The sequence below is a fragment of the Salvelinus sp. IW2-2015 genome, linkage group LG6.1, assembly GCF_002910315.2.
Source record: "Salvelinus sp. IW2-2015 linkage group LG6.1, ASM291031v2, whole genome shotgun sequence".
Lineage (NCBI taxonomy): Eukaryota > Metazoa > Chordata > Actinopteri > Salmoniformes > Salmonidae > Salvelinus > Salvelinus sp. IW2-2015.
Genome location: NC_036845.1, coordinates 18,866,488 through 18,886,037, shown reverse-complemented (window position 1 = coordinate 18,886,037; position 19,550 = coordinate 18,866,488). Strand labels below are relative to the sequence as shown.

General features: G+C 45.9%; 1 long non-coding RNA gene across 1 annotated transcript; it reads right to left on the bottom strand.

The window, feature by feature from the left end:
• LOC139027896 (uncharacterized) lies at positions 1-19,550 on the bottom strand. Its single transcript, XR_011480040.1, has 2 exons — positions 19,491-19,550; positions 1-1,638 (listed from the first exon to the last, which is right to left on the bottom strand). It is a non-coding gene; the product is annotated as an uncharacterized lncRNA (long non-coding RNA).

Here is a 19,550-nt window from a genome sequence, read left to right as displayed (position 1 = left end):
TATTGTCATTATTATGTCATTTATTCATTCATTTTTTTTTTATAGAACACATGGAGTGTACATAAAACACCATTTCAATTTCCATAAATATTTCATATCAAAGAGGAAATATGTCTCACCTTTGTGCCTGGATAGAAAATGATTAAGAGATACAATCACGTTGTAGCAGAGAGACAATAGAGAATAAGGCACAATACATCAATCTGTTACATAGAGCCATGCTATCATATAGTCCACATGTATTCATGAAGCTAATTAATGGTATAGTAAAGCTAAATCATATATATCATTAGTATTCTCTGCATGCTGAAGAAAGACGTTCTACTTGACGACGTAGAAAAAGATTGCAGATCTGTCATCCTTTAGAAGAAGAGACCCCCCGTAGCTCAGTAAGGGCTGTCTGTCCTATCATACTAAGTATATGAATCTAGATCCTGTAACATTTGGTCATGACGGAAGAGAAACCTGTGCTGCTACTATGGTAAAGTGCATTACATACTGACTGAAGCCTACTGAGCCACTGTCTCTAACAGTAAAGAAGAAGCTTGAACAATAATTAGGTAAAATCCTTTGATATGAGGAAATCAATTATTGCCGAGCTGAAGGCTCAACCCTTCTCTAGCTGTATTATACAGGCAAGGGGACTAAGATTTAGTCTTAGATAGTCCTTATCATCATATGGTATGTACATGCAAACCCAGTTGTTCTCCTTCGGTATGTGTAGTAGGCTCTTTCCTGATGGTCTAAGCATTTCTGAATATTTAAAAAAAAAAAAGAAGGGAAGAGGGAGAGGGAGGCCAGAGCGGAAGGATAGAAGAGGCACTAGGTGTTAAGACAGATGCTAGAAAAAGGAAGACACTGGAAAAAAAACGAGGCGCTAAACCGCAAAACTGCATATTAGATTTAAGGCATACACAAAGTACATTTCAAATACATGTTTATACAAAGAATATCACACACAACATTCCGTATAAATGGACAAGGACATAATAAAAAAAACGGATACACAAATCTAACCTATACACACGTCCCTACTTCTTTTCCAGCTATTTTTAGTTTCCCTGTAAACGAATGATTGAAGTGATCGAAATGACATTGCGTTTTAGTCAGTGAGTGATGTTGTAAGGCACCGCCTGGGTTGGTGTGGTTTGCCAGGACGCTCTGACCAACATACGACACACCCATTGGCTTGTCCGTATATTAGAGTCCAACACACATAAAGAAGAGGTCATCATTAAAGAAACAAGTATTCAGTCTTACTGAGCTGTTTGGTCCATGGAAGAGCAAGAGTTGTCATTTAAGGCAAGTGTAGTAATTGTCAGTCCCTCCCATTATATCTAAGGCCGTCTCACATTATATTATAACATTTGTTCATATGGAGCTTTGCAGTTTCCTGTCAATGACCACCAGTCGACCAATCGTTMTGCAGCGTCACGAGGGGCAAGCGAATCAGGCATCTGGGAAATGTAGCAATGAGGAAGTGGTAATGTGAAAGCTCTCTGTTAAGGGGTTCCTCATGTGGATATAGGAGCTTTGGTTTGTGGTCCCTTTGCCTCTGTCCCTTTTTGTATCTGCAGAGAGTTTATGTGCTGAGATGCACTGAGATGCWGGACAGGTCGTTTCGGATGATCTCATTGACTGTGGAGACAAAGGGAGAGATAGTGTTACTCGAAAACCCATCCAAAATATACCTCTCATTATAACATCATCATTGTCACAATATTCATCCTCGTCATCTTCACCATCATCACCACCATTTTCTGGCTGCACCTGTAACCGCATGATATTTGGTGGTTAAAAGTTTGTCACTGTGATTTCTGCAGATTCATGTAAGAGTAATAGCTCCACTTTCTCAATAGCAGCACAATTGCAAAGTGAAAAATATATAACTCATTCTAAATCTCTTTTGACGCAGCAATAAAATTGTTTTTCTTTAAGAATTTTCAGCGAATCACCGCTGTGGGACACAATTACACACTCACACACACCCTTATTCTCTTTCTTGTCTTTCCTGTTCTAGATCCTGTGCCCTCGTGTTTCCCACAGTCAGGCAGACAGAGAGCAGTCCCCTCTCTTTATCTGCTGTGTGCTTTGGCACATTGGGGGGGAAGTGACTGACCCGGGCCCTAGGGCTGGGAGCAAACAAGAGGCTCCTCAAGGCACTCTAATGTAAAGCAGAGGAACAGAGAGCGAGAAAGAGAGATAGATAGAAAGACAGAGAAAGAGAGAAGGGCCACTCAGTCTGGAACTCAGTGAGGTCACTATCCACATCACTGGAGGCGGGAAAGGAAGTCAGCACCCGCCTCATATCCACTCTGCACCCACAGACCAGGGCAGACTGGGCAGACTAGGACTACTTTATCAGCTCCTGGCCCACTGGACAAACAGGCATACAGTGGAGACAACCTACCCACACAGATATCGCAACCCCCCCAAACACACAGACACAGACATCACCACCCTACACACAGGGAGAAAGGAGGGGGAGACCAAATGAGGGCACCCTTTCATTTATTGTGGCAGTAGAAGTGTTTACATCATTTAATACTGTATTTTCCTGGTGTTTCTATGAATATGAATGTTTATGGANCCCCCCAAACACACAGACACAGACATCACCACCCTACACACAGGGAGAAAGGAGGGGGAGACCAAATGAGGGCACCCTTTCATTTATTGTGGCAGTAGAAGTGTTTACATCATTTAATACTGTATTTTCCTGGTGTTTCTATGAATATGAATGTTTATGGATGTGAGTTGTGATAAACGAGTTCAGTGTTCGAATTATGATTGACTTAAACAGCTCGGTACAGGGAAAAAAAAATAATAATTCTGAATAGAATGCTCGGACGTATGCACGCACGCGCACACTCACACTCACAGAGTTGGGGCTCACCTCCCTTTCAACTCCCACTGGAAAAAGTCAACCTGAGCCAACACCACGGGCTGTTTTTACCAGTGATTCCGCTCCGGGCTAAACAAGCTTTTACACGTTGGGGTTATTTTTAGTTACGCCTCCTCGGGAGGCGCAAGCGTGTTACAATTAAATGATCAAACTTTAATGCCAGTCTTCAAATCCATGGTTGTGAGAGAAACAAGAAAATAGCTTAGGGCAGAGAAGAATGGTCGAGGGAGGGAAAATCCAACACCTCAGCGGCGTATGCCACAAATGAACCTTTTCTCTGAGAGAAAAGCAGTAGCTTCTTCTCTTCTTGTCAGTCAGGATAAAAACACTGACATCTCAACACCCACGTATTAACCACACTGTTGTTTTTCTACGCTTGATCAACTAATATTTTCCACTTTCGAGGCGCAGGAGAAAAAAAAGAAAAATTGTACAGGTAGTTCAACTGAACTGCCCCTGACAGCCTCCTGTCTGAGCCCTGTTGACGTTCAGAAAGCCATCGAAACAGGATGTGGCCAACTTTTACGCCACACAACTATCACAAACAGTTATTTATAACTAGCTAATGCCCTCAATTATCTGTATCTCAAGGGGAAAATAATAATTCTTAGGTAGGCCTCACAATAATTGACTGACCAGGGACAAATTAGTTTGTATTCGTGTTTGGTGTTTTACTGTGCTTAGAGCTCCCCATAAGATGTCATGTGAAACTTTATTGCATTATTCAATGTCTACTCTATTATGAAGTCTGTCTCTAATTATATATCCGTGTTACTAGGTAGGGGCTGTCCTAAGTTGTAGGCTAGTATCCAGGTTAAGGCATCAAGCCCTGGATCTTGTTCATGGAAATAGCTTTGGAAATGGCGATGGAAATGGTTTCAAATAAAAATCGACGTTTCTCATTGGACAAGTAAAGGTAGTCTTTCCTTGTTTCAGGCAGTTTTCCTCCATGTGGTGCCTAATGGACATGACCCAGTTGTATTACTGTACCCTAGGCCACCCTGTCTAGTCCTTGAGGAGAAACACATTCTTCTGAGGCGAGGAAAGAAGGGAAAAGGGGTCAGCCTCGCTCCTCTCCTTGCATTCTTCTTCCATGACGCAACACTAACCCGGATGACGGTGCTTTACTCACTCTCACTCCCTCCATCCATCTCACTCTCTCTCACATGAAGGAGGCGAGCATGAAAACACAGTCAAATGGTGAGAAGTCCTATTTTGAGGGCGAACATTGTGTTCGACGTGGAATTTTGCCATAAATCAAGGCAGTTCAAGGTGTTACACAACCTTGTGAGATGGTGCAAGACTGCAATGTCTCCTCACAGACTGAGTAAGACCCTATCAAATATGCCCAGCTGACAAAATAGAAAAATGACGATACTTCACGCAGATGATAATGTGAAATCTTTGGTAGATAGGCAGTCAGTATCAAATGTGGTTGCGTTATATATAAAGTCATATTCATTTAGGTTCTGAAAATATTATTGCAACCACTACAGATGTTAATGTGTGACTCTCCTTGGATCGAACTTTGATTGATGACAACACTACTTTTGTCATTCCAACCTGCTTGACAAGCTTCTCAACAGCATCGGAAACTTTCGTTTTTTTAGGTTCCGGTTTCTCATGTATGGAAAGCTATAAGTGTGAGAAGTCCTTTGTTGAATAAACAAAAACAGTGGAAAATTCAACTGAACATATTCCACTCATGCAAAACAACACAATCCTCGGCAAAAAAAAACAAATAAAATATGCATCCTTTATTACCTTAAGTACCTGTAATCGCGTCCAAACCACAGCCATCGCTGTCAGTCTGTTTAACAGCTCATTTTGGAAGTTGTGAGCGTGACAGAGGGCTGAATCTCAATTGTGATCCTTTGATTTCTCACCTCCTCTCTCCTCGCCTCTTTCAGAGGGGAGAAAATGTTGATTTTCTCCTACAATCAGTATGGTTACATGCACACAATAACCTGATTATTGTGGCTAGTCAGATGAATATAATAGTTTGCTTAGAACATTGACACATTTTGCAAGAATAACGATTTCCCTAATAATCCTGTTTACATGGACACATCTGAATGTAGGCTACCCGATTGGGACACAGTGTAGAAAATCAGCAGATCAAAATAAACCTTTATACCACAGAGAAGCCTTTTTGATTCTAAGTTTCCCGACATATAACGTTTTGTGAAAACTAAACTTCTAAGATTCATACTTTCAGTTCATCCAAACTCACTCCACTCGCGCAAAAGAGGGAGGCTTGTGCTACTGCTGCTGGCACGTGCAGATCAAATACACAGTCTGGAACCCTGGTTAAGCTGTTTCCGTGTCCTAATAATTCAAAAGATTACTCAGAAAAGCAGGTGTTTTAATCGGCGTGTCCTTACTTCGATTTTGACCGTACGCCGATGAAGGTAAGCAACGTGTTTGCTTGACTATTGCCATAAACCAGCCTACTGCCATAATCCATTTTATATTCAAATGACTTACTGTGCATGTAAACGTACTCAATGTTTGGAGAAGGAGAGAAGGTAGCATGGAAATATAGTGTGTCAATGAAGCAGCCACCGCTCCTACCCGCCTCTATAATTATCCTGCTGCAGTACGTTCTATGTGTTTGTGCGGTGGGGAGTACACGTCTAACCATGTTTCTACGGACGGACAGGCAATAGATGGTTGTATCTATGGGATTGGCTTGGGTTGGGCTTTCTAATCTCTCTGCTACAGTACATCAGGGAAGAAGCAGCTTTCCCTCCGGGGTGTGGCCCTACTGAACAAGTGTATAGAGAGCTCTCCAAGGTACTCTCTCTGTCGGCATAAACAGTCATTAAAAAGACTTCCCTCATCTCAAGGAGGAGCTACCAGGCACCTCTGAAAGGGCCCAAAGTGCAGAGCAGAGGGACTGCAATGCCATATAATTAAATTTCAAGCTTTGACTAAACCATGTTTGTCAGTTGTACATGAAATTAGAACACAGCACCAAGTGAACCGAGAGGTTCAGATTACAGGCTGCTGTTAGGTTAAGCTACCGTAATGTGCCTGAAATGGACGCCAAGGCAGTAGGCACCCAAAAGGTTAAAGAGCTTGTCATTGTTCAATTCTCATAAAGACTGATCTGAGACCAACAGCGAAGTCCATCAGAGCAGCAGTGGAGCAATTTGGCCCTATTTTGATTGCGTTATCCAGGCAGAAGCATTATGACTTCATTTGGGCGAGGAGAACGCGCCACCCGAGCTCCCCCAGCCAAACCTGACCCGCGCGGGGAATTGAGTTAGCCGAGGTTAGCAGATAGCGTTGGCGTCGTCGGGTTTCGATAACATCCAGGCTATCCTCTGAGAACAGAGGATAGCCATGTGGTTAGAGGAGACGGAGAGGAGAGCCTCAAAAACACTTGGTGGTCCCTGCAAGCGTAACCCGATTCCCCCTTTACCCAATCAACGACTGGCAATGACCTGGCAGCAGCGTTGACTTCGCTTCACCTTCTTCCTGCTCAACTTTCTAAACATACCCTTTGAACTCTGAGTTGTAAGCGTTGTAAGAGAGGCATCCTCTGCTTGGGAGTTTCTATTCTCTCCGGTCTCCGGCTGCCCATGAAGGAAGGCATAGCTAACTTCCTGAAACACTTTCACAGGGTGGATAAACTACATTAACTCCAGTGGTGTTAGGGTTAGAGACCTCGGTGCTGTACATAGGCGTACTCTTCCTCTGCTTACACTTCCCCGGGCCCTCGAGTGCCCCATCATGCCTTGACTGAAAGACGAGCACAGCTTCCACCTATTGTGTTCTGGCTCCATATGAAGAAGCTGATCTGAATCATAATGGTCATTCATATCAACATGGACACACACCGGCACGCAGGCACACAAGCGCACAAACACATACGGACAGCATCCTTTGAATGCACGCACGCACACAGACACAAACAGGCACACACAAAGGAGCACGCATGCAGACACACATGCAAACCATGGCATGAAAATCCAGATGATTTAGGAACAATAGCGTAATGCAACAAAACTACGCATTACCCTTCTCTATTTCAAAATACTGTAATAGGCAGAAGAGGGGAGTACAGCCATTTGGACATGCACAAAACAAATGCTCAACCTCGTTTGAACTCAACGTGTATGTGAAATTGATTTGGTGAGGAAGCTGAACTGGAGTTTGAAGCTGCTAAAGCGAGACAATTGAATTTCGTGCTACATATTACTTTTGTTTCCCTACAATATCAAATCCGCTCTCGGTTTCAGCAGAAACGCTTAATGGACAATTTGCAGCCTCCCACGCAGGGCTGCAACAGCTAGAGGGAGAGGCTGGATGCACGTCACCCAGTCCTCTTCTCTTAAGAATCTGTCAGAACCAGTGTTGTGAAAGGGTCAGAGCATGCAGACAGGTACACACATACCCATACACGCACGAACACACAGACGGACAGACAGATAGACAGACAGACACGTGCACTCGCAGCACACACACACACACGCAGCACACACACACACACACACACACGCAGCACACTCACGCACATGCATATACAAACTCATCCCTATTGATAAATGCAGTTGGACACAGAGAAATGACACTAAGCTAATTCTTCATCGTGATCGAACACTTCATAAATTCGTCTCAGACTAGCAGGTAGACAACAGAGACTGACACCCTGGGAAGCCCTGTGGGTGTAATGATGTGATTATATGTGCAGATGGGGATATATCATCCCCACAACTCTGCTGATGTGTGAAGCCTGCCTTTCCCCATGTGGAAGCACTCAGCCTCACGACTGACCGGAGGAGACGAAAGAAAAAAGTTAAAGTGTGTGGGAGAGAGAGCCGAGAGAGGCGCGGGGGGAGGGGGGGATAGCTGGAGTCGACTGTGAGGGTCTCTGCTCGTGTTTTTACAACCCTTCCGGCAGCAGCTGGGCCGCTGCGCAGACGTCGCTGTGTGCCCTGGGCCTCGGCCAATCCGCTTCCTTCACTGCCAAGGTGCAGACCAATGGTAAGGGGGGAGGAGAGAACGGGGGGGGGAGAGGAGTAATGGTTAACAGAGGCTGAGGCTGAGCCACGCTGGCGGATAGAGGGAGAGCGGGAGTCCTTGGATCTTCAGCAATACTTTCCTCTGATGGCTGCTACTGCTTGCTGGACCTCTGAGTATTGCTCCACGGAGAACAGCTTTGAAAAATGGCAAAGCCATTTGTTTCTTAATACCATGTGGAGCGGTGGAGAGCAGGGAGTGGGGAGATAAAGTGAGATAAAGTGAAGTGCTGCCCTCATCTCATCTCCTCTCTACCTGTGTCTTCCTACGTGAGTCTCTGATGTGCTCCTCATCTCAGACAGCTTGCTTTATTGGTCTCCGAAGTCAGATGAAGCCCGCTCGTTGCCAGGCTAAACGGGTGGACCCCTAGAGAGCTAGCGAGCGTCTGCTCTGTGCTCAGCCCAGACGGAAAACACCAGGCAGTAGCCAGAGGGCTGCAACCGCCGCCTCGCAGACCGAAACAGGCTGAAAAACAATAGCCAGCCAGCCCAAAATTACACAGCCAATCTAAAAACAACAGCCTTTTCACTGAAAACCACCCGACACTGATTTGCTTGTTTTGGCAAGGCACTTTCTCTTTGATCTCCCATGGTGTGTTGCTACTGGTGCCTCTCCTCCCTATCTTACTTCTCTGTGAGATGCCGCCGCCGCCGCTCGTTCCTCTCCTCCTCTCACTTCCTCTAAGGCCGTGGGGACGGTGGGTGTGTTCGCTGGGGCCCTTCTCCGGGGACAAGGCCGGGGAGGTGTTTACACGGCTAGGGCTGCTCTCCTGTGAGCTCATCATTGACGGACTGAAATTAGTCACTTGATCGTCTTCACTGTGTCCTCCCCCAGTTTCTCGACTACTAATAGCACAAAGTAAAGCAGCGGGAACCAAGATCTCATGATATATTTGATAGTCAAATTAAACAGGGGCGTTAATCTCCTTCTGCATGCTATAGTATATGCTGTATGCGTTTCTTTACGTATAAAGCTGCAATAAAGCGCAAGCCCAATCAACCACAACGTCTACAAATACCTGAGTGAGAGAGTGAGTGAAACACACGCCTGCATGGTGGAGATATTAAAGGAGTCGGATTTATAAAGTTGCCTCATTGACTTAAGGTTTCATGCTAAAATAACGATGGTCATCAGACATGCCCGGTCTGATTGATACCGAATTGGAAAGGCATGAGGCAACAGTGGCTAATGCGCATGGATTGAGTTCTCCCTTTTTGAATATGGCGGAAAAAGCATTGACATATTGAAGCTATCATACTTTGCGAGATTACAGCCACCTGAGTGAGAATTTGGCCGTACACCTGCATATGATGGGATTTATGACATCAGCATTTGTATTCTGCCTCTTTAAATCACCTGTTCCCTGTCAGTTGTAAAGTGGGATTTCGGAATCCACGTTTTATATAGAAAACCACATTCCCTGCATCCAAAAAGGCATACCTCAGTGCAAGTTTTATTAGACCCTATCTATCATAGACATGAGGCTTAGAGCGGTACCTTATCGTTTGAGTGTGTGTGTGCGTGTGTTTGTGTGTGTGTGTGTGTGTGTGCTGTCTCTTATACACATCTAGATGTGTATAAGAGACAGGCATGTGTGTGTAGAGAGCCTGGCGCTTGGCCTTCGACTTGGCCGTCGCTCTTTCCATCCCGGGTGAAGAGGTATGAGCTCTTGTTCTTTTGCAATCTCTTTCATGCATTTACAAAAGGGAGCCTTTGAACTTGACAATATACTCCTGGAGCGACCCATCCCAATGCCAGCAGGGATACCGTCTCAATCTGCCTCGCAATGTTGGATATACAGCGAAGACCTTGCCACGAGGAACTTCCAGGAGTCACAGCACATCACAGCGCAGCACTAAAACTCAGACGGACGGACACTAAATCCACAAAAGGCTCAAGCAGCGCAGAGAAACTCCTCCTGTCTCCTGTCTCCAACACTCCTGCTGGGATCTCGCAGCTGACCTACAAGGTCAGACTTATATTTACTGTAAGTCTCAGATCTGATTCACTCTCAGTCCACTGACCTGGAATCTGCTCTGACTGTTTTAAATCTTCTTCCACCTGCTATGATTGGTAGACTGAGAGGCAAAAGGGTCAACTTAGGGTGACTCATGGACTTACTTACCTGGGCTAGGGTTAAAGGGAAGGGGGTGGGGTGGCTTGGCAAGTCCTCTCCTCACGTCAACCTCTTTTTTGATTTACCTAGTGTGCAGACAGACAACCTTCTTACATCTGGAGGTTCTGATCCATCCAGCCATCCTGGATACTATAACATCTATAGGGATCCCAGGATATCTGTGCCAACTTCTTCCTACACACATCACAGCAACCCTGCGCACACATGCAAACTAACACACACAGACAGACAGGCAGACAGACACACACAGGAACGAACGCACGCACACAACACAACACACACACACACACACACACACACACAACACACACACACACACACACACCACACACACAACAACACACACAACACACACACACACACACACACACACACACACACACACACACACAAACAAAAACCTTTGGCGGTTTCACCTGATTCACACTGATTATGGCCGATACGATTTCATCACCTGTCGAAGTATTGCCTTGCATCGCTCGGGGAGTTCGCCACATGAACGTCTTAGCAGAGAGGGAGTGCCGCTCTTTTTCCTAAATACAGTAAATCTTACTGATTCAATTAAAACATATGTGACATCGCCGCTCACCTGGAGCGTTAGCAACTGACCTGACCTGACACGAGGGACGTGCAAGCGGATTTGACATGAGTGATTCATAATACCTAACCGAGAGAATCCCCATCTAAAGAGAAATAAACAAACGTTTTCAAGAGTGCAGCGTCGCAATCTCACATCACCTCCGAGTTTTAACCTGGACTCCCCTGACTAGCTCTTGGAGGTCTTACCTCTTCGTGAGGTACGGCAGTAGACAGGGYCGGCTTAGCGTCCACCTTCTATACATGTTAATATCGAGACGAGAACTTAAAATTGTAGTGTGAGAGAAAGAGGTCAGTCGGGGGAGTCTAGGGACTAATTGAGATGTATATCCTCCACGGTTCGTAAGCCAGCAATGGGACACTGAACGCTCACCGCTTCTGAACCATCCTCAAGGTGCTCGGTGGGAAAATGAGAAAAAAAGAGAGAGAAACACACTCCTCCAYTCTGAGCCGTGTTTTCCTTTCGTAGACTTCTACCGATTCAGTTCATAACAGCTTTCAGCCCAGTCAGAAGCGAGTATGTTCTGTCTGCGTGTGAAGTACAGGGGCATCGGGAGAAACTGCCAGGGAATCGAACCAGAGATTGCGTGCYTCTTGCTTCACTCTCACATTTTCCCCTCTCACTCTCAGTGTGTCTGTCCGCCTTCTTGTGAGTCTGCCCTGTGTGCGTGTCTGACTGAATATCCCTGGATCTAAGCAGGTGTTGAGGATGCCTGGCCCCCATAGCCATTCTCATAGCAGCTTCGGCCCCATTGCTTCCTATCGCTCTCTCGGAATAGAAAAAGATATATAAATATGTGAGTATGCCATTTAGTAGATGCTTTAGGAGACCCAGGAAATCAATGTGATGACGTTAAATCAACGTGGAAAACTGATTGGATTTGAAAAAGTAATCAACGTAAGGCTATTTAGTCTTTTTTTCATCCACCTTTTAACCTAAATCCAATGACATGGTGACATTTATTGTTGATTTCATGTTGGATTCACGGTTAGTTCACAACTCAGCCAAATGTAAATAAAAACTAGATGTTGAACTGAGGTCTGCTCTACGATTCCCATTCCGCAAGGAGAATATATACTCTAAAGTAGAAAATATCTCCCGTGATCCTGACGCTAAAACTTGACATGATTACAGAAAGAAATACAGAAGAAATCGATAAATAACTGTACGATTATAAATGTGTATACGAGAAAACTCCTTTTCTCTCTGTTGAAACATCTGTGGAGAGGATGATTTGTGTAATGGCCTGCACCATTGAAACAGGGGGTGATGTGCAGTTAGTTTATAGGCCAGTGACAGAAGCTACTAGGGGACTACTCGTTCTTCCCCACTCTCTCTCTCCTCTCTGTCGCTATCTTCCGCTCGCTCGCTCCCTCTACTCTCTCCCTCTTCTCTCTCTCTCTCCCAATCTCTCTCTTTAACCCCCCCCCACACTCCCTCCCCTCAGCAGAACACAATGGAGACCGGGTGCTTTTCCAAGAGCAGCAAACCCCACGTCATTCCCCATCCTGCCTGGCTGGAACAGCCCTCTTCTGTTGACATCCGTCACTACAGGATACTATATCACTGAGCGAATACATTTCAGATGGGGCCTATTATTAACGGGTCTGAAATGAGAGATCTGCTTCTGTTTACCGATGCCACAGGTATTTACATTCCCCAACAAACTAACAACAACAAAAAACCACCGGTATGAAGAGTGTGAGAGTGAGGACTTACAGTGTGGCAGTGGCAGACCCGCTTTGTAAAGGGGGACTTACAGGAATGTGTGTTTGTCTGCCTGTGTGTGTGTGTATCTACGCGTGGGCGTAGATTGTGTGTTGTGTGTGTGCCAGCAGACAATCACAGCAGTGAGAAAAGATTTACCGTGAAACCATCCAGAAGCCAATATGTCAGTGGTCTGGAGAAGAGGAAGCTACAATCATATCTAGTATAATGTCTTTGCCAGGCTACAGATAACCTCAACGGCTCACAGGCCAAAAGGGAGTCAAATGGGAGTCAATCAAAGCCTGTGGAGAACAATATAGATCATCCTGTCAGTATTGTAAACCACATGCACATCAATCATATTTAGATGCTGTGGAGAGAATGCATGGGGCTATGGGGCGCAGAGGTACCACCACCACCACCTCACCCAGATGCATGGCCCATCCCAGGCCAAGCCACAGGCCTCTCTTTGGGGCGTGACCTGCTGCGAATCGCGTGGCTCCGTGGCTTCTGAATGTGTACTCTCGGAGCCTCGGAATGCAAGCCACAGAAACCAGCCATCTAAACGGCTGTGTCAGGAGAATCTGCATAAACACACATCACATGTCCATCCAGGCGAGTACAAAGGATAGAGTAATGAAACGTCCTACCGACACACACACACACACACACTCGCGCGCATCCGCACACGACACACACACCTTACTTTCATTAGATCAATTATGAGAAAGCACAGCTAGCCACAGTGTCAATTGGTCACTCTTCAAAGAAATGGAGTTTGTGCTGCCATAGATTCTACCTAAGTCAGTTCACGTACTGTACCTAACCATGTGCGCACAGCATGGAATAATTAGACAATAATCAGACACTCTCACAGTAGCAAATCGTCTAGAAGCATTCCTGACATCTGAGCATTCTTTCATAAACACAAAACCCATTAAAAAGGAAATCTGGTCTCGCATCTAATTACATCAGGCCTCTGACATGGAGAGACCCAATTTGTTTAGATATAGAACTGCAGCTACGTGGTAGACGGATTCTTTCACAGTGACTGTGGATATTATGACGGAGCGGCCCGAAAGCACAGCAGACTACTGTGGTTAAGCTGCTGGGCCTGTAGGAACACATTTGGAAATACCAGAGGCCCAATTGGAACGAATAGGTTACATTTAAAGAGAATATACAGATCTTTTGTCTTTGGGGGTGCTCTTGAGACAAAAAATATAAATATTGCCCAGAAATGACCTAATTGGACAGAAAGGGACACATATTCCCACACCCATTAGCAAAAGCATACAATGTTAGCTTACACTAAGGATTGTTTGGTTTTATAAATAAAATGATGAATGCTATATTATGAATAACAAAAATCATCTAACTTCCATATAGTTGTTTAAAGTTAGAGTCTTCATACAGCTCATCCCGCCAATCGCCCTCCTTTTGAGTTTACTACAAGATACTGCCAATTCAAAGCTTGAAGTGACACCTATCATACTTTCACCATTATATGTAACCACTTAAATAGGACTATTCCCCTTTCCTCATTATCTTGGACCAGAGAGCATATAACACCATGACATGTCATAATAGGGGAACCGTGTGTAAAAGCAGCTGGTCCCAAACAGCAACCAGAGACCTCTCAAGCCTGGCCAAGAGGACAGAGGTAAAAGCACACTGAGAGGAAACAGAACACGGTGCTAAAGGTAATCCAAGTGCTTACACACACACACACACACACACACACACACACACACACACACACACACACAACACACACACACACACACACACCACACACACACACACACACACACACACACACACACACACACACACACAGTGCAAAGGTAACCTAATTCTCAAGCATTATGGAATCTCGGTATGACCATGAGATCATGGTATATTCTGATTTCAGGGTTTCGTTAAGTCCAGCATGCATTTATTATATTACAGAACATCAAATAGTTACATTAAAAGTGTAAGGAGTGAAGAGATCACTCTGAAGGCTTTCCTTGCTTTGGACTTACTCCTATTTCTAAGTCATTGCATATCATATCCTACTATATGCATAAATAATGTGAGAAGCAAAGAAAGGATATTAATCGTGACTAATAGTACATTGGGCCAGTCTATGATAACAATAGTAAAACGAGATAAATAATTGTTTTAATCGCAGGGTACAAGACATGGTTTTGATTCCACTAGGAGAAATCTGCAGTTGACACAATGTCCTAGTGATCTTCATTGTCTCCCTAACCATCTCCTAAGCCGTCAACSGCTCTCAGAGGCCTATCATACGGCCTTGTATTATTTTTTCCTACCATTATAAAACTTCCCAAAAGCCTACACCCTCCTTTATCCACCGTCAGTTCAAGGTCCTGCCAGGAAAACAAGATTCCTAACACGAAAACGCAGCAATAACAACAATATTAAAAAGTCCACATCCTCTCTGAAGTCATAAATAATAAAGAAGCCATCCCCCTTCTATTATACCTGTCAATAACATGAAGCATAAGCCGTGGGGATAGGAGGTCTTGACACTGCACTTAACCAACAGAGAGTATTGCTCTCCCGCCTCTATTAGCCCAGGCTCCGCCCCCTCCCAGCAGAGCTGGGGGTCAAAGGGCGAGTGTGGTGAAAGCACAGGCTCTAACCGCTAACGGCTGACCATCAGATGGTCTACCTTTCCTCCTCACACACACGCAGGCTCGCAGACACAGACACACACACACACGGAGGCAGGACGCACTCGTGCAAGCACACACACACACACACACACACACACACACACACACACACACACACACACACACACACACACACACACACACGGGAGCAACTCAATAACAGCAGCTCATAGAGTCCGTCCCATTAGACACCCCTCACCCCAACCGCAGCTTCTTTAATGAACCCCCTCACCCCAACTCCGCGCCAGTCTCGCGACACACACTCCGATGTTAGAGACTCAGCATGTTTTCAGAACGGTGCGGACACGCTCTCAATCATCATTAGGGGTTTTGCAGAGTCCTGGGGTCTGGGCACCTATCCAGGATGTGTAAAAGTTTCCATGAGAAAAGCTTGAGTTGCCGTTGGAGGGGAACGGTCGCGGACAAGGATCCTTAGAAATGTTAGAATTCTGTATTGTTGTTGGGGAATTGTTTGAGGGAGATGGAGAGAGAGAGAGAGAGAGGGAGAGAGAAAGAGAGCGAGCGAGGAAAGACGAGGTCTGTCTAGAAACCTGTTGCCACTGACGTCTGCCTCTCTGCCTCATGCAACACCGGGTCTGTTTTCAGTTTAGAAAAAAAAAACGTTTCAATTGTCCAAAATTTGAGTTGAGGAGGAAACAACTACTGGAAAGCTGACCCTGAAATATAAGGCAATCAGAATACACATGTCAAGTGTCAGAAATCAGCAGTGTACATTTGGTTGTTTTTCTCATGTGGGTGAATAAGGCCCCTCTGTATTCAGCTGTAACCAGATGGTAAGAGTCTGGCTGGCTGATTAGCGTTAGCCCTGTGCTAGTTCAGCTGCGCTTCATTATATCACCCATCACACCAGAAGCTAATGAGAGAAGACACACAGCGGCAGCCTCGCTGGATCAGACAGATGTCCAAGCCAGCATACTATGACTGCATTACACACGCACACACACGCACGCACACACGCACACACACTCACACACAGGCACAAAGAAGCCTTCATAAGCACCATGGATTGAGGACTGGGGGTGCGTAATGTGGCTCAAAGCCTTCGAATCTGATGCGTAAACAGCAGCCAAGTCTAGGATCAAAGCGGCTATGTGTGTGCGTGTGACGGGAKGGGGTAATGATGTCACCGCAACTGCAGCTCGGCTAGGACGTGTGACAAAACGTGGCGTCATCACAGACCCCTGTTTTATGGGCTAATTAGCCAGGCTAACAAGGCAAGCGTAAATATACTGCCCTCCTCATTCTTCGTAACTTCTATTGTTTTTATTGATGTCGTTTGCATGACATTGTGCTCAATGCCATATGTATTGTAAATCGCCCCGGATTAGAGGGAGCGAGGGGTATGACTCAACGTGAAAGGTATTTTTTTTACTTGAGAAACTTCTGTTGAATGTAAACCTCACATTAGATATGTATATATTGCGTTTGGCGTATGACAATGGGCCAGAAACAATACAAAGACCTCTAGGGCTAGCTTTTGAAAATTCACTTTAACATACATCTTGCTTCCATTCCCCCTAAGCATCAATCCATGGACCTTGGTCCAGGTTTATTCGCTCACTCAACTCTTCTGGCTATCGTGAGACAGACAGACCCCTGCTGCAGCGAACCAATGGCAGCCGCAGGCCAGCAGTCCTAAATACATCCCCCAGCACAAGCCAACTGATAATTCATCAAATGCTCCTGGACATTACCCAAAAAGCCTTGGGGCACCCTTTTACAGACAGACAGTGCGTAATGTCCTGCAGTTAGCTAGCCTCGAGGCTCCAATGCTCCATCACAGAAGTAGTGGATGAAATGGGGCTAGTTGGGAGCGGGTAGTGGGTTAGGGGGTTGAAGGGCAGTTAGAGGGGGTTATGTTCAACTTGTCATCCCCTCCCCCTCTAGATCTCCTACATATCTACCCCACACTGACAACAGAGCTCCTTGCGGTACAGTAGCTCAGCCCGTTGATAGGTTGAGTGATGTCTCGGGGGCTGGGTTAGCCGTGCGAGCCGAAGGCCAGTGAGAGATATTTCCTCTGGCTGATGAGAGCCCGAGGCCTGAGCGTGGGAGGCGCGCCACTCTGGGGAAGCTCAAGTGTCGTCCCGCTGCAGAGCTCAAATCACTGGCTCCAAACCGGCCAGGCTGGGACTCTATGCTACGCGGCTAATGCTAAATCACCACCGCCCGCCCAACCGCCTGGTGAGGTCATCCCCTACCGTCGCCCCTCTAATGGAGCAACTCGCTAACATATGATAATAACGGAAGGTAATGACTGTGGAAAGGGAGCTCGCCACTCACCGACTTCTCCCAGCTCTAATTTATTTTTTATCTCAGGCTCATTTGAGGGGTCTGGAATGGTCTGGAATGGGGCCGGAGGGCCTGAGCGGTACAGCGTGCAGATGCCTTTGGAGTATGCTGTTACCACCACACACTTACCGGTACTCCAGGAGCACAGTTAGCCCACCACAGATGCTCATTCAAGACATTAGATGAGGCGAGATTGCAGCGGGCCAAGGTTTTACCAGGGACGCCTTGGTAGGCCTCTGCCAATCAATACGCATTCCTGTGAGTCTCTAATGCATCTGTATTCACAGGCCCAATAACATTTGGTCACTTGGTCCAGAGATATGGGCTCCGCTAAAGTGACAGTGGATGGGGTGGTGTTGGCGGTGGTGGATTATGAAGACATGGTTACTACTTAAGGGTTATAACTTTAGCAGAGGGCAAATGTTGAATATTTCCACACTGTACAAATGATGGCATAAAATGACCCTCTAACAACCTTTTACCTAGCGCAAAATAAAGCTTGAGTTTCACTCTTATTCGATTAATTCTCATACTCTGGCTCCTTTTCCTGCCCATAACTACTGAGAAGTTTGAAAAGGAATTAGACATGTACATGACAATGCTAATCGTATTTCCTTTGGACTTAGCGCCAGTGTTCTCTTGTTTCAATGTACAGTAAGGGGAAATATGCCAGGAGCTGGCGCGGAGTCAGAAGATAAATGCTAGCTCTGGATGTGTGAAGTGACAAAGACTTGTAGAATGTCCTATTTGAGTGTTGTGCTCATTTTATGGAGTTGATAACAGACAGACGTCCTCACTTCTCGCTATTGTCTGTTTACGAGGTGAGGACTAACGGGGACTCATCAGGCTGGACAGATTTGCTGACAACCACGTTTCAGCTCAATTACAGCACTGCTACTAAACCCCTCGGCCCCCAATGTCCATCACCCCTGTGCTCCCTTGGCTCGCACGCATGCAAACACACACACACACACACACACACACACACACCAGCACACACACCACACACACACACACACACACACACACACACACACACACACACACACACACACACACACACACACACACACACACACACACACACACACAGTGCTGTAGTCTACTGCTGTTTACAGTAGGAGTGAAAAAAAAGGTGCACAGGAAGAGGATGTTCCTGAGTTGAGCGGGGACTCGCCTTGTTCACTCTGTTTGGATGCAAGGGACTTTATCTCTTCTGGCATACCGCCACGTATGCTGCATACCACACAATCAGAGCATAACAATAATGTGATGAGCAACCCCGACAGGGCCATACAGGCTGGGAGTGACCAGAGGGAGACGATTATGAGGAGGGGGGGGGGGCACATGGAGAGTTAATAGGTCTACACACAAATGCTGCGTTCCCCATTCCCCTGGCTGTGCCCTGGCTCACATCCAGTGGGCTCTGGTAACCCCCCCCCCCAGCCTCCCCAGCGTCCCTCGATGACGTCAGCTCCAACACTACACCCTCCGCAGGGAAAACACGGAAACAAAGCGCCTCCTGCCTGCTGACATCCCTCGCACCGAGGGGAAAAAGCGTTGCAGCTCAGGAAACCCCTACCTATTTTTTTGCTTCCTTCATTAGTCCTTGTGTCAACAGTCGGGTCCGGCACGCGTGCGCCACTGTTTTTGTTCTCTTGCTCCCTGCCTGACCTCGCTGCTTCTGATGTTTTGACAGATTGTTTCGAAATCCCATCAAGCCCAATTGACTGTTAAAATAAAAACTGTTACTAACTCAGACAACATACACGGTAGTTGCGAAAACAAAAAGGATCTGTAATGTCTAAAATGAACAAATCTGACGTAAACCCATGGTTGATAGCGCTGCAATTCGCCAGGAAAGAGGGAGATGTGGGGGGAAAGGGTGTGGGTGGGTGTGGGTGTGTAGATAAGCAAAGGTGTAAAGTTAACGTCATGTGCACTGTAAATGGAACGTTCTAGAGAGAAAGAGAAACGACGTGTTTTTTATGACCCTGTGTTTTCATAAGGAAAAACAACACCAATGTGATAATGACAATGATGATGTGATGTCACTAGCTAATGGAGAGCTTTGATTGACAGGTCTAGTAGATAAACCTTGTTCTTGTGACTCACCATCGTCCAGGTACATCTGGTCCAGATCCTGTTCCGCTGACGGTGACGGCTAGGGAGCGG